The sequence below is a fragment of the Ailuropoda melanoleuca genome, chromosome 6 (assembly GCF_002007445.2).
Source record: "Ailuropoda melanoleuca isolate Jingjing chromosome 6, ASM200744v2, whole genome shotgun sequence".
NCBI lineage: Eukaryota > Metazoa > Chordata > Mammalia > Carnivora > Ursidae > Ailuropoda > Ailuropoda melanoleuca.
Genome location: NC_048223.1, coordinates 8,505,607 through 8,521,482, shown reverse-complemented (window position 1 = coordinate 8,521,482; position 15,876 = coordinate 8,505,607). Strand labels below are relative to the sequence as shown.

General features: G+C 46.0%; 1 protein-coding gene across 1 annotated transcript in view; it reads left to right on the top strand.

Moving 5' to 3' along the window:
• The window catches only part of CLSTN2 (calsyntenin 2), a 642,616-nt gene that overhangs the window by 548,492 nt on the left and 78,248 nt on the right, over positions 1 to 15,876 (top strand). The window lies entirely within an intron of this gene.

The following is a 15,876-nucleotide window of genomic DNA, read 5'->3' as shown; positions in this document are numbered from 1 at the left end:
TTATATCATAAGTGCCCGCGCCTCCTCTGTGATGCTCTCTTATCTCCTTCGGGCGACGGTGCAGCCTTGCTCTTGGTGACACAGGTGGAGAACAAGGGACCTGAGGACCTTGACGTAAACAGTGACATGGTGCACTGTGGGGAGCGCACGTTCTTTTCTGAAGTGCAAAAATCCGTGACTCACTCTGGAGCCCCCTGACTGGTGGTCACAAAGGCCACACTGTCAGCCTTGTCCATGACAAATGAAGTGTCTGCTTGGATTGACAAGCTTTGAAGTGTCTGTCTCCAAGGGCTGTCCAGGGCTAAGATTGTGGAGGTGGAGGTCACTCCTCTGGGGGCTGTGCCCCTGAGAAAGGTTCTGCGCAGCAAGCCTAGCCCTGGCCTTCACTTACACTTGAAATTGGGGGGCAGAGGAGAGGGCACACGTGAATTTTTAAAAATGGTTTTAAACTATCAAGGGGGAGAATGCTGGCAGACAGGGGAGGGGACTGTGGAATGGGTCGGCTTCATGAGCAGATGAGTGATGCTCATTCCGTGGTCTTACTGTCTGGCACCCTACCCGTATCCAGAGTGCTTCTAGGGACCTCACGCTTCCTTCCTTCCCCTAAAACCCACTGTGTGTGCTATCTGCATCACCTTGTCTAGGGCTGAACGTTCCAGAATCCTTCCCCTTCTCTCTCTTTCTTATGGGCATCTACCCAGGCCCCAGGTAGGGCTAGTTTCGGAGAGTGCTACTGGGAAGCGTTCCAGAAGGAATTCATTTACATTGAGATGAGAATGATAGCTGCCCCCCTTTCATCCACACAGAAGCACAGACATGTGCTCTTTAAAAGATAGATTCATTAACCTCAGGGAATCTCTCAATGCTGGACCTTCAGGCAATGTGACAAGGTCAAGGATGCCAAGCTGATGGAAAGGTGTTTGAGGAAGCCCAGTGACAACTGCCTGATCTATTCCCAATAAAGCCCATCCTGCTGGAGCCTGGGGTTTTGCAAATATGGCATCTGGATTAGTATATGTTCCTCTGAATTAGGAATTCTGGGTATTGCAGAAATTGTGAAATCTTGACATTGCTTATTTGATTTCCCAGCAACCTCTCAGCTACCTTCTGAAGTGCCATATGGCTTATATGGGATATATTTAAATACATAATACGAATTGAGATGAATTAAAATAAATTCCATATTGTGAGGGGTTTTAATAAGAACATTGCTATACTAGCCAGGATAATCACAGATGCCCTGCAGCGTTTTCTAAGATGGGATTGAGAAGTACTGATCCAGGCAAATGAAGTCACAGGGCTTGGAATTAAAAATAGGGGAGGAAGGAATTCTGGTTCTAGATAAAGAAAGAATGACTCTAGGAATTCTGAAATCTGCCCAAAGTGGTGAATTTAAGGAGGGGCTGATAAACACCTCCCTGATTACTTGGATCTCATTCATCGGTGTCTGCTCTGTACCAGACCCACTGATACACCCTGAGCTCACTTTCACCCCTGCGCCACCCACCCCCCTCGCCCCGAGGATGAAATGGGTGGGGACCACAGTCTCGTGACCTGCCCAAGGTCACACAGCGAACCATGGCCTGGACCTGCCCTTTTCCATTAAGCTCTGCAGCTGCTTTGGTGAACTTGCTAATTTAAAATGTTTTCACTTCTTAAATTTTAAATATTTTTAATTTAGAGATCAGAATTATCATTGAGATGCAAAATGTTTATAGTCTTGATGAAACTCCATGAAACTGTCAAACCTTCACTTTGTCTTCTTCCTTGTCTCTGTAGGCTGGGGCTGCCGTAACCAAGTACCACAGCCTGGGGGGCTTACACAACAGACATGGACTTCCCACAGTTCTTGGCTGGGAAGTCCAAGATCAAGCTGATTCAGCTGCCCAGTGAGGGCCCTCTTTCCAGCCTGTAGACAGCCGTCTTCTCACTGTGTTCTCACAGGGCAGACGGAGAGAGAGAGCTCGCACACTGCCATACTTGTTCCTCTTCTTATAAGGCCGTATGGGATTAGGGCCCCACCCTTAATGATCTCCTTTAACCTTGACCACCTCCTAAAAGCCCTGTCTCTAAATACAGTCACACTGGGGGGTAGTGCTTCGATGTATGAATTTGGGAGGAGAGGGGGACACAATTCAGTCCATAGCATTCTTTACTAAAAACAATTAATATTAAAAAAAAAAACTTAATGGCTACTTATTGGTGATCAGAATCCCCAGCCCCTTTGAAAGGAGGCACAGTGGGTACGGTATAGGAAACCTCAACCACACTCATACTAGCAATCCAGTGGTACATATAGACCCAGCCACAGACCTCTCTCTCCCTTATTCAGCTGTGTAGACAGAACCTTTCAGAAGTTTCTTGGATGTAAATCACTTGGTGTTCAGAATGTACATACTTGATAACGTCTCCTCCCCCAGGAAGCCGCCTTGACTCACCCCCCTGAGTGGCTTAGCTCTCCCCAGTGCTCCCCAGACTCCATACAGAGCTCCATCCCGATGCTTACTGTACCCTAGGAACCCATTTATCCTGCCTTTCTGCTCACGTTGCGCTGAGCTCCTGGGAGGCAGTACTGTGTCTTACTCTCTCCAGCTTATCAGTGCATATTACAGCCTTGAGCACACAGTTGGTGTCCAGTAAATGTTTGCATAACAGCGAATGGATGTCAAGATCAAAAGAAGGGAGAGAGGACATGAGGGAGGGAGAGAAGGAAAGAGAGGAGAAAAATCCAGAGACCCTTTAAAACCTCCTGGTGTTTAACTGATCTTTTGATTCATTTTATGCAGCATTTTAAGATTCTAAAATTTTGCCATTTTTTACTCTGTGGATCTCAAATGTCGTTCGGCTTTTATCTTGATATCTAATTCCAAAGATTTTAGGGTATTTTACTGGTAGCGACTCTGTAATTATTGCAGAACTTTCTGGCTTGGGCCGGAAATGACTCAAGCCAGTCTACTGACCCACCTTGGAGCTCCCAGAAGCCTAAGAAATGTTCTAATGGCTAAGGGGGCTTCATCTAGTTCTTTCCTCCGCTGTTGATGCTGGACACAAACCGTGCTAGCCCCTGTGCTCAGAACCGGCTCAGCTGCTGAAACCGCAGCCCCTGCTCTCCATAAGTGTCCACGACCCTGGGGCAAACAAACACAGTTTGCATCGATATGTGCTGGGACAGAAGGCAAGGGGGCAGGTGGAGTGGGGGGGTCTGTTGGAGCCCATTCTAGAGACACCTGACATGGACCTGGGAAGAAGGGCCCGGAAAAGCCCCCAAGAGGGGACGTTGTCCGAACAGAGCGCGGAGGGCTCAGTGACGCGGAGCCAGGCAGCCGAGATGGCAGAGAGGTGAGCAGGACACCCAGCTTCAGGAGAGTGTAGGCTTCCGGTGCGGCAGACCCCAGGAATGGGGCGGGGGGAGCGCTTTGGCAGGTATTAGGACCCACGTTTATAGGAGCAGGTGTCAATTAAATCCCAAGAGGCATTTCACATCACGTTATTGAGTTGGTACTTTATCCCCAAAAGAATGGGCTATTGTCGAAGAATTTTGTTATTCAAGGAGAATTTAGGGATGGGTAAATGTGCATAATGCAAGTATGACATTCATAAAATTTATCAAATTTAAGTAAATGTAGCTCAGGCCAGTGGCAGGGGCTGCATTAGAACCGGGGTCCCCCCTTTCCTTTCTCCACGGCCAGGCCAGGAGCTCAAGCACTTGACAGAGGCTGCTCACGGGCATTGAAAGCAGGGCATGATATGCCCAGAGCTCTTCAGGAAGGTTCCCAGGGAGGGAGGCTGTTGCCACAGAGGAGCTGTGTGCTTCCTTCAGCCCCTTTGCCCCACACCTCAGAAAGCCGTCACCAGGGTGGACAGACTGCCAGGTAAGTCTATTATCGGGCCGCTCCGGGAAATGTCCCTGACAATCCAGTGCACCGCACTAAAGGGATCCTAATGATGAAGAGAATGTCATTTTAATGGGATTTTTACTTACGATCTGCTAATGCAAACCCCTCGAGCCTGCAGCTAGTCGTGTGCAAACCTAGACAGGAGCAGAGAGGAACGCCCAGCTGCCAGCTCACACAGGAAAGGTTTATTAATCTGCAGCCCCTCCTGGCTCTACCATTATTTGGATGCAGTTGACTCATTGTCACATTTTCTAATGATCTTCCCCTTGGACTTCTTGGTGCTTGGAGGGGAACGTGCTGATGTTTCACAGCGTGTTCCACTTACTGGAAGACACAGTTTGAGTGACAGTCTCAATCGACCAGCAAGAGGACAGGTGTCCCCAGCTCATAGAAGGAAAGAAAAAATGCCTCTCTGAAAAATTGCAATGAGCACAAGATGCAGGAGTGAGATTCATTCTGCTGGCTGTTGCTGTCTCTGTGCTGGAACTCGTAGCGGTCCCCAGAGAGAGAGGACACAGCCCTGCCCAGTGTGTGGACCCTCGAGAGCATTCTCCTGCAGAAGCCCGAACTCTAGTCATTAGGAGTGGGGAGAAAGAGGGAAGATGCCTGGCTGGGTGAAGGTGGGTCCTCCCTGAAGACTCAGCCACCATACGGCTCCCGGCCATCCAAGAATCCAGGCCTGGGGCTGCCTTTCCAACTGTCCAGAAGTTAGAATCAGAGTTGGATATAAAACCTCCCCATGTTTAGTATTTCCTCACTTAAAACCACACATCATTAGACTCAACGAATGTTCTGCAGTCAACCTTATTCTGTGGTCACCAATTTGAGACTACTGATAAAACAGCAAGAAAACAACAACAACAGGATTTTCACACAGGAAAACCACACCATAACATGTCTATTTGAGACGTTTGTATCTTCTTAAATGAGGCCCACGTGTTCTTTGTAAGCCCCCTCCTGTTCTTCTAGCACCAGCCCCCCGCCCCTCCAAGGAGAAGAGTCCTGGGCTTCCAATGGCGGGGGCAGGGGAGCATGACCCCCACACCTGGGGGAAGGGAGGGGCGAGTGGGACAGGAGCCCCCGACCCAGGCCCCTGGGGGTGGTCATCTCCCCTCCTCCTACACAAAGGAGGCAGTAAGCACAGGCCCACATCTCCCCATGAACAATGCCAGGGCTGGGATTTGAGCCAAAGGCTCCCATTTGTCTTGGGTGAGAGCCTCTGCTGGTCAGGTCCTTTCTATTGCGTGGAGTTCTGCCGCTCCTGCCAGAAGCTGCCAGTGAATAAGTCCCTCATTCCCGGTGCGGAGGAATGTCAGGACGAGGCGGCCAGTTTGCCGGCATCTGCTCTTCCAGCCTCACTGGGAGTCAAATGGCTTAGTTCAATCATTATTATAGCCGAGTGCCAAGGAGTTAATTGGAGAATGGTTAGTCCAGTCCAGACCAGTCCTCTTAATGAGCTGAGTAATCGGGCTTTGTCAGCACTCTAATTCCACCACTAAAGACTAATTCTTGGTTGCATGAGCCATGTTTTCTCTAATGCAGTGGCCGCCCACTCACCATCCTGCCCACACACGGGCCTTCAGTGACACCTGTGTTCCTTCTGGAACATGTGTCCTAAACAGAGAGGGAAGAATGTTCAGAACCTCTTTTTTTTTTCCCTCTCTTTTAGGCAGAATCCCAAATGATGTTTTCTAAGATGCCAACTTGCAAGGTTGTTCTGAATGAAAAATGGATGTGGGGAGGGTCACAAATACTCTCCCTTGTCTTTCTCTTTCTAATATATAAGGGCCCCACACAAGCCCCTTCTCTTAGAGTCCCTCTGCCTGCCTCTTCCCGTCTTCTAGACCCTTGCGGAGAGCTGGCTTCCATGCCACCATAGTGATCCCAGAGAAGGGGCCTCCCACCCACCCTGGACACTCTCAGTCCCCTCGGGTCAGGGCTGTGCAGTGACTGGATTGTCTGCTCCCTGGAGAGGTGACTTCTGACACAGTTAGTGCATTTCTCCTGTTTTCTTTGGAGAGGGTGCAGCATGCTGGCAGTCGCCACTCCAGCCCATCGCCTGAGCCATGTTCCCTCCCTGGAAGCCCCGTTCGTGGCGGCCTTGCAGCCTGGCCTGGGTCCCTGCATCACTGCTGGCCCTGAGCACCCCGTGCCATGACACCTCAGCTAGGTGCCTCAGCTCCCCTGTTGGCCGCTTGTGATGGACAGAATAATGGCTCCCAAAGATGTGCACCCCCTAATCCTTGAAACCTGTGAATATGCTATCCCCCATGACAAGAGGGTGGTTAAATTAAAGATCCTAAAATAGGGACATTGTCCGGATGGGTCTGATGCAGCCACAAGGGTCCTTACAGGAGGGAGACAGGAGGGTTAGAGTCAGAGAAGATGTGACAAAGGAAGCAGGGATCAGAGGGATGTGGGGCCTTGAGCCAAGGAATGTGGCAGCCTCTCTGAGCTAAGAAAAAAAAAAGAGAGAGAAACAGATTCTGCTCCAGAGCCTCCAGAAGGAATGCAGCACTGCCAATACCTTGACTTGAGCCCACTGAAACTCGTTTCAGACTTCCGACCTCCCAAACCGTAAGATAATAAATTTGTGCTGTTTCCAGTTACCAAGTCTGTGGTGTTCCAGCAGCGAAGGGACGCTAGCACATCACTCGTGAGCCTTGGGGAGGCCTAGGGCTGCCCCGGGCTCCTAGGTGCGGCCACCTCCCACCTCCCCACAGCTTATTGAGGTGATCCTGGGCCGGCTTCCCAGGCAGACCCGGAGACTCTGCTGAGCCCCGTGCCGGCTGCCTCTGTCTCCTCGGAAAGCGTGGCCCTGAGAGGAAGGAAAGACAGACGATGTTCCTAACGCTCCTCATTGACAGCCGGCTCCTCGCCTCCCACAAGCCTCTTGCGGAGGATCCCCAAGGGCAGCTTTTAGCCTTTCCTTCTGCTCAACACCATATCGTTCTTCTAGCTTAAGGTGCTGGCCTCCTCACCAGCCATAAGTGAAAAAGCTACCTTCTCTGCGTTCAGGGAAGAAGCACTGGGTCCTCTATGCTTGCTTCTGGAAATGCTGCAGCAAACCTAGAAAATCCTCTCTTGACAGAGGCTCACCCTGGAAGCTGAAAGGTGACGAAGCTGATACGCCAATGAGATTCTCTAGATGGTCCCAGTCCTGCCCCTGAGGCACAGTCACCGACTCCTGCCCCCATGGTGCCTTTCAGTGTTCTTCCCCGAGGCTGTGCTCTGAGGCAAGAGGAGCCTCTTGGCTCCAGGGAGCCCCCCCTTGCCCCAGGGCACTGGCACCACAGGCCTGAAGGTGGAGAGCACTTGCAGGCAGCCACCTGCGCTCTCATCAGGAGTCCCAGGGGAAGCAGGCCCCCACTGCCACAGCCACCACCTCCACAACGCCCCCGGTGTCCTGGCTTGCCCCCTTCCCCAACTCACCCTTCCCACTTCTTTCTTCCTCCCTGGAACCGCCTTCCAGATGAACTCTCTGCTCTACTCTACTCACCCCTGCAGCGCAGGTAAAGTCTCTGATCTATAGATGGAATTTAGCACACAGCGCCTGCTGAGAGCTTGGGGAAGAAAGGGATGTCTGCAGCGTTCCAGAAACAGAAGCATGACCAAACAGAGGAAGCTACCAAGAGACCAGAATGAAGCACATAAAAGGGAGGGAGAGCAGCTTAGCAAAGTGCAGCTTAGTGTTGCCAAACGTTAGTGAGTGGATTGTCTGCCTAACCGACTGTGAGATCTGATGACAAGCACATTGTGCCGTTTGTGTCTAATTGTGGACATCGTGTCCACAAACTCGCTGAGGGTTTTCACAGGCATTTATCAGTATGTCCAGAGCCATCTGCTTGAAGGGCTGATTTCTCAGGGCTTTCTTGGATTTCCATTATTACCCGAAGGATTTTCTTTACTTTTTCTTCTGAAGATCCTGTGCTAAGGGAGAAGCCTAACTCTTGTCAAATTCAGAGCTATAGGAATGTTATTCTCTTCTCCACCACAGTCTCACTGGTGTCAGCCACTCCCTCATTTGGGCTGGAGGTAGGCGGCTATATAACTGTTAAATTTAAACTAATCAGGATGACTGGGTGGCTCAGTCAGTTAAGCATCTGCCTTCGCCTCGGGTCATGATCCCCGGGTCCTGGGATCGAGTCCCGCATCGGGCTCCCCGCTCAGTGGGGAGCCTGCTTCTCCCTCTGCCTGCTGCTCCCCCTGCTTGTGCTCTCTCTCTGACAAATAGATAAATAATATCTTTAAAAAAATAAGTAAACTAATCAGATATGCTAAGTATTCTGTACATTCCTCCCTTTGCTGGCAGACCTGGCTCTTCTCTGGTCTCTCTTCCCCCCTGAGCAGCTGCTCAGCGATTCCTTTTGCTCCCATGAAATGATTCTTTGTGTTCTGACCTGTACATCTGCCCAGAGGCAACGGATGCATTTTTTTCAGTAGACATCCCATAATGCGTATTTAAAGTCAGTGTCTCTCATTCTACTGTTAAAAGAAGAAAATAATGTCAGCACAATTAAAAATGCCTGGTAAATCAAATCAGCTTTTCAGTAATAAATTAAGGTGCTTGAGCCTTGGGGTGGTCCCATTTGGAAGCAGCATTAACTCGGTCACTAGCCTGGCCATGCTGTGCTCCTATCTTTCCAGACCGCTTCAGGGATTGGTGCCAGTGGGAGGGAGGGAGACTCCTCCTTGGCATCAAACCCAAATGTCTGCACTCATTATAAGAGGGCTATTTTTCTCTGTCATTTCCACACTATGGAAAGATAAGAAATTGACAAAGCTGAAGGCTAATATAAAATGGCCAATTCTAATGCTAACAGCTCATTTAAGAGAAATGAGGTAAAAGCACTAGTCACTGTGAGGTCCCCATGTAGTGAGAAGGAGAATTGGAACCAGCTTACTTCACTGCTTGCTTGTGCCAGGCACTTTCTTTTAATTCTAACCAAAATCTTGCAGTTCAGGCATAATACCCGAGATACAGATGAAGAATGGGAGAGATAGCAGGTGCTTTCCACATCTCTTACCTAAAACATGGAAAAACCTTAAATCTGACCTTAACATACACATACTCCAAGAGGGTAAAAGGCGCCATTATTGACTTGGAAGAGTTTGCAACTTTAGTGAATACCCAAGATGACAAGAACAAACCAATATCCGTGCTGATACCTAAGTGTTGAGAACAGGATAACGGTGTCCATCCAGGAGCACATTCCAAGCTTAGCTTAGGAGGAATCACGATTTAGCATTTTTTAAAGTAAGGATCAGCTTGCTCCTGACGCACAGTGAGGAGAGCACTGTTCATCCCATAAAATAAGCAAAGCTGGCGGAGTTGACTTCTCAAGGGAAGACCCTTCTCCGAGGAAGTCTTGCACAGCACCAACCCTTGAGGCCCAGCAGTGAGATTAATCTGCCCTACCTTCCCTGCTCTCTCCCAGTCCCTACGAGTCATCTGTTTCCATCTTTAATGTCTAAACATGCAAATATTGCTGCACTTACTGCTCGTTAGTTAGCTAAAGGAAGTGCCCTTTAATTATGCCTTCAAGTAATGAACCCCTCCATCACCCTGACAATCAGTGCATATTTAGAAGGAAGCAAGGCCTCATTATGAGACAGCTCTACATCCCTGGCTTACTTAGAAGATGGTGGCGTTCTTGAGACAATAGAAGTGGAAGTCTAAAGACAAAGAAACCTTGTGTTTCCCTGAACTCCTTGTAGCTTTACGTGCATGTCGCCTGCTACAGAAAGAGAGGAAACTAGCGTATTTTGAGAGGCCAGTCCCTAAACTCATTGATATCCATGCATTAAATCTAAACTACCTGGTTAGTTTTGAAATTATTTCTTATCTCAGTTTTATAGATACTGAAATTGACATCCTGAAAGATGAAATAATTTGTATAAGGTATTGGACCAAGTCTACCATTCTCCAAAGCTCCATGTTCTTTTCCATTATGTGTGTATCTTGTTGAGATGTATTTACACAGCGTGGCAGAACTGGGTATCTTCCAGGTCTCCACTAGATTTCTTCATCTTTCCACCTTAGCAGAAATTCACAGGAATGATTGCTTCCTTACCATTCTCAGGCACAGGCAGATGGGACCACACAATGCATGTACTTATCTGCATGGCTATGAAGAATAAAACAGTGTATGTCGTGAACAGGCAAGTCCTTTCCACTGTGGACAATTATCTATTTATCTTTCCAGACCAAGGCTCACATCTTTGATAAAGACTTTCCTGTAACTCCCTCTCCCAGAGAGAACTGACCTTACTTCCATGGAGGCCAGAATTTTCCCATAGCACTTTTCATACTTTATTACACTTCTTTGTTTCTTGGTTCTTTTCCTCCACCACGCTAGGATATCATTCTTATTTACCTATTTAATCTTTAACACAGTGTCTGACACAAATATGTGTTCAATACATGCTTATTAAATTTTTAAAAAATGAGTCATTATCTGTGGTTCCCAAACACTAGTCCATTAACCTGTCAGCATCAGTTTGGCAATGTATCATCTGAAGAACATTGAAAAAAAGCTTCCAGGAAAAAGAAAAAAAAGTATGTCCTTTAACAGGTGAATGAATAAATAACCTTTTGTATATCCATACATGGAATTGTATTCGGCAATAAAAAGGAACAAAAAATATTTTTGATATTTCAAAAATAGGCTACATCAAAGAAACTAGGCAACAGAGACTAAAAATTGCATGACTTCATTTACACAAAAGATCAATAAAAATGCAATTTTGTAGACAGCCCATCAGTAGTTTTCTAGGGCTTGGGGTGAGAGCAGGAATCAACTGCAAATGGGCACAGATGTCTTTGAGTGATGGCAAAGTTCTAAAACTAGATGTTGATGATCAGGGCACAGCTCTATGAATTTATTAAAAATCATTGAATAGTACACTTACATGAATGAATTTTATGTGTAAATCATACCTCAATAAAGATATTAAAAATAAGAATTGAGAAATGGCCCATTCCGAGGACACAACGTGATATTGGCACTGTCTTGATCCTAAAGAGCTTCAATACAGGCTTCATACCAGAAAGGAGGGAAATGCAGGAAGACAGCCCAAAATTGGAATATACACTTCCTTCAAATCTGTTAAATCCTTGGATGGCCCCTGAACTGTGTACACACAGGGGAGACTTCAGGAACCTAGTGAAAAGCAACAAAAGGAAAGACAGTCTGAAAAATTGAGTAGAGATTTTAGCTGCTGCCTGCTCCAAAGGAGACATATTTTAAAATTCCTCCAAGTTTGAAGGGCCAGGTAAACACCTAGAGTTTTCCAATGAAATACCAGAAGAGACATGAATTAAGATTATATGCCAAAATTAAGGGACTGGCCCAGAATTAAGGGTAAATCTAAACAAATATACTCATATATAGTATAAGATCAAACTTTACAGGTACAAGGGGATCATTCAGTAATTTTACAAAAATCAATAATCTCAGAGAAACATGAGAATCCAGAGTTTCTACAATGTACAATGCACAGCTCTCAGTATGAAATGTAAATTATTAGACATGTGAGGAAACATAAAAATGTGACCAAAGGGGGCGCCTGGGTGGCTCAGTCATTAAGCGTCTGCCTTCGGCCCAGGGCGTGATCCCAGAGTGCTGGGATCGAGTCCCACATCAGGCTCCTCCGCTGGGAGCCTGCTTCTTCCTCTCCCACTCCCCCTGCTTGTGTTCCTTTTCTCACTGGCTGCCTCTCTCTCTGTCAAATAAATAAATAAAATCTTTAAAAAAAAAATGTGACCAAAGGTCCAGGGTAAAGTCATTCAAGAGAAACAGGCCCTGAGATGATGCAGATATAGGAATAAACAGAAAATGATCTTAAAACAACCATTTTAAATGTATTTAAAAACTTTAAAGACTGTCATAATGAGTGAACAGATAGGGAATCTCAGCAAAGAACTAGAAACTACACAGAAATGTAAAATCTAGAGTGGAAAATATAAAATCTAAAGGAAAAGGGTGGGCTTTGCAGATTGGAGAAAGAAGAAGAGTCAATGAACTGGAAGGGAAAGCAAAAGAAATTATCCAATATGAAGAAAAAAGAGGAGAGAAAGATTTCTTTTAATCTAGAGCCAGAGAGGGAGGAGAGAGAGGGAAGAGAATAGAGGAAAGGAAAGAAAAGTCTAAAGAGAACCAAAGGATAAGAGTGAATGACTGGGGCACAAAAGAATTAATTGAAGAAATGATGGCTAGAAATTTTTCCAAATTTCATATAAAACATCATCTTAAAGGTTGACCAAGATAAACAAGCTCCAAACTGAAGAAATACAAAGAAAACCACACCTAGTCACAGCCTTCATAACGTGTTAAAAACAAAAAGAGAAAATCTTGAAAGCATCCACAGAAAAAGAGAAAAAAAAAAAGAAACACATTACATATGGGAGAAAAACAATATGAATGCAGTTGACATTTTACTGGAAATGATGGGAGACCAATAGACAATGGGATGACAAAGGTAGTCTGTAAGAGAGAAAAGAAATGGTATCAGATGGGGAAACAGACCTCTAAGGAGGAAAGAAGAGCATTAGAAATGGTAAATATATGGGTAAATATAAAAGAATATCTTTCCTGCTTTCTTAATTTCTTTAAATGGCCATTACTTTTAATTCAACAATTATAGCTGTCTATTGAGGGCATATGACGTATGTAGATGTCAAATACATAACCGCAATAGAACAAAGGGTAAGGGTGGAGTTACACCGCCCTGTGGTTCTCACAGTTTCTGTAGAGTGGTAACAGTGTTAACTTTAAAGCTGAAGATGCATATGAAGGAAGGCCTAGTTTAGGTTGAGGATAATGAAGTTAGAGGGATATACAGAGGAAAAAATGCAAGCTTAGGATGTTGTAGGTCTCTTGAAATAGATTTTTTTTTAAATGGGCTGGGGCACCTGCGTGGCTTGGTCAGTTAAGCATCTGCCTTCGGCTCAGGTCACGGTCCCAGGGTCCTGGGATCAAGCCTGGCGGCTCCCTGCTCAGCGGGAAGCCTGCTTCTCCCTCTCCTCCCTGCTCCTGCTCTCTCTTGCTGTCTCTGTCTCTCTCTCTCAAATAAATAAATAAAATCTTTTTTTTTGTTAATGGGCAAAGGTATGACAATGGCAGAGAACATTTATTGGTAGATGAGGAATAGAGAACTTGAATCTGGAATTTCTAGAGCGTGCTCAAGGTGAGTGCTCGAGAGTCAGCATGAAAGATGAAGGAGGACCCAATCTGAGCTCCCAGCCCTGAATTAGAATAGGACACGATATTTAAGAATGTAGGGTTGCTTGTTGCCATGAAACAGGGTTCTAGAGGACCTAGAGAGAAAATTCTGGGGTGTAGATTTCAGAAAGTAAGCAAGAGAACTAATAGGTATTAAGTTTGAGAGGTGTAGAGAGTGACCTAGGGGTGCAGGAACAGAAAGCAAGGTGGAATTTGCTGCTCTTGGGGCTGCAAGCAATGGCATCAACTTTGTCTCTGTGTGCGTCGGTTATTTTTTTTTCCTGTATTTTGATGCTTTGACATCTTGGGGCCTTGTGGACCCAAGAAGGGACTTTCCCTTGCAGTGTTAGCTCATTCCTAGAGATAGTAAATTACTTGTCAGCCAGCATGCCTTTGATATGCAAACCAGCCAATCCTGAGTCCGTATTTCCATCTGCCTCCTCTTACTGGACTCTTTCAGACCAGGACACTGTGTCCCTGCCCTAACTCATCCCAGGGCCAGGTACTGGACATCTAGCCCACTGAAATTATCCAAACTCTCCAATCCTAAACCTGTTCAGCTTGCTTACAGCTTTGCTCATTCTTTCCCACAAAACCACAATAAAGCATCCTGCCCACAGTTCTCACTCCCTCTGCCTCCTGACCAAGCCCGGTGACTCCCCATGTGGCCCTGCATGGCACAGTGCCTCTAGTTTCTAGGGATCTGTGAGTATAAAGACCTCTTCCTTCATGACAGTCACTTCTGTGTCTGTGTGTCTTGCCATACCTGATTAAAACAAATCTTACAGACATTTTAAAACATTGTGTACCCAAGGTCCTAGGGGGTCACAGGCCTGTGTGTATCATCTGTATAATCAGCCTCCCTGGGATGGAGTACATCTCTTTCTTTCCCTTTTAAACAGAATTGTCACTCTTTGTGGAAATTGTTTATGCTTGTCACGGAAGCGAACAGAGTGAAGAGGTCTGCTAAAGTAGTGAGTTTCGCCGTAAATTAGAGGTTAAGAGAGAAATTATAAATAGTATGCATGAATTGGGATATCCACAAACATCTCAGAAATGATCCCTCATTTGCACCACGAGTGTCCCACATTTATTTGGCATTTCCTTGACTCTTCATCTCTCACCTCTAGGCCTTTTGGCCATTTTACCTTTAAGAGCTGAACCAGCTTGTAAGAGGAGCCCAGTGCAGGCTTTCCAGTCAACTTCCTTATAATCTTCTAGGCTAATTAGACACGCAGAACATAGTTTGGCCTTCTGCCTTCCTTCTCAGTGGGGATGAGTTGTCCTTTTTTCCAACACTGTCTTGACTCCAGTGTCCGAGACGAAGACAGAGGACGGTGTAGGGCCACCCCTGCACTGACCCCGTGACCCTTCTACGCTTCTATACACCTTCTACTCTTTGCCAAATAGGTGATAACTTCCCGTGTGCTCATGGGAAAGAGAGCTCTGCACTCTCCTAGTAGCAAAATCTAGCGCCTGCTTCTTGACATTACATGAAGTGTTAGATGGCACAGAGTCCTTGTCCTGTTTCAGGTGCCCTGGAAACTGAGAGCTTGGGGTCAGTCTCATAGTGGGGTCTGCTCCTGCTCAAAGGGCCACATGTCTTTCCATTGGACACAACTCCGTTGGAGGGTTCGTTACAATCACAGACACAAGGGGACACAGAGCTGCAGCTGTGTGGGCTCAAAGCAGAAAGATAGTCTTATACCTATTCTCGAGACTCAAGTACAAAGTGAGCCCCTCATCGGGGTACGAATGTGAATTGGGACTTGAGGTACTTCGAGAATTATGACACCATCCACTTATTTTTGCATCTGTAAACATATGCATAAAATGAGCCTCCTAAGCCAAGAGCAAAAATATACCTTCAGGTTTGTTCCAGAATACTAAAAATATCCCTCTGCCAAATCTAGCAAAAATATATCACATTGGGAACCAAAAAAATTGGAAAAAAAAAAAGGTTGGAAAAACGCAGTGTGTTGTGAAGCGGAGTGCAGAGCGGGGCCGTGTCTACATTCTGCCTGGTAAAGTCAGGTGTTCAGTCACTCAGTCATTCATCAACAAATGTCGATCAAGATTAAATTTTAAAGTGAACAAACTTATATTTCAAGAGCAAATATTCATCAAGGAACCGGGAAAGACACACAGGATTTGAAGGCTCTCAGACATGAGTTTGCAGCTCAGTTCTGCCCCTTACTATCTGGGTGGCCTCGAATGCCTCACTTTACCTCTCTGAGCCTCCGGTTCCTTATCTGTGAAATGGGGATAATTGTAAACAGCTTAGGGGCTGTTGTAAAGATTACCCGGTATTGTAAATGTCAAACAAGGTTAGTGAGGGAGTGGCAGCAGAACATTTGACCCAGGGAAATGTGGTTTGGGGGGGGGGCAGCACTATCATAATCACACATACGCATGGGTACGAAGGTAGGTGGATGGGTAGATAGATAGATAGATAGATAGATAGATAGATAGATAGACAGATAGATATAAGTAGATAGACTGCAGGTAAAATAAGCATTCTTTTTTTTTTTAATTAACAAGATCTTTTTATTGCTTTGAGTCAGTAATGAAGTGGAGAGATTTGTTTATATGTTTCTCTCATTACATTCTTTTTTTTTAAATGTTTTTTATTATATTATGTTAGTCACCATACAGTACATCCCTGGTTTTTGATGTAAAGTTCGGATTCATTAGTTGCGTATAACACCCAGTGCACCATGCAATACGTGCCCTCCTTACTACCCATCACCAGCCTA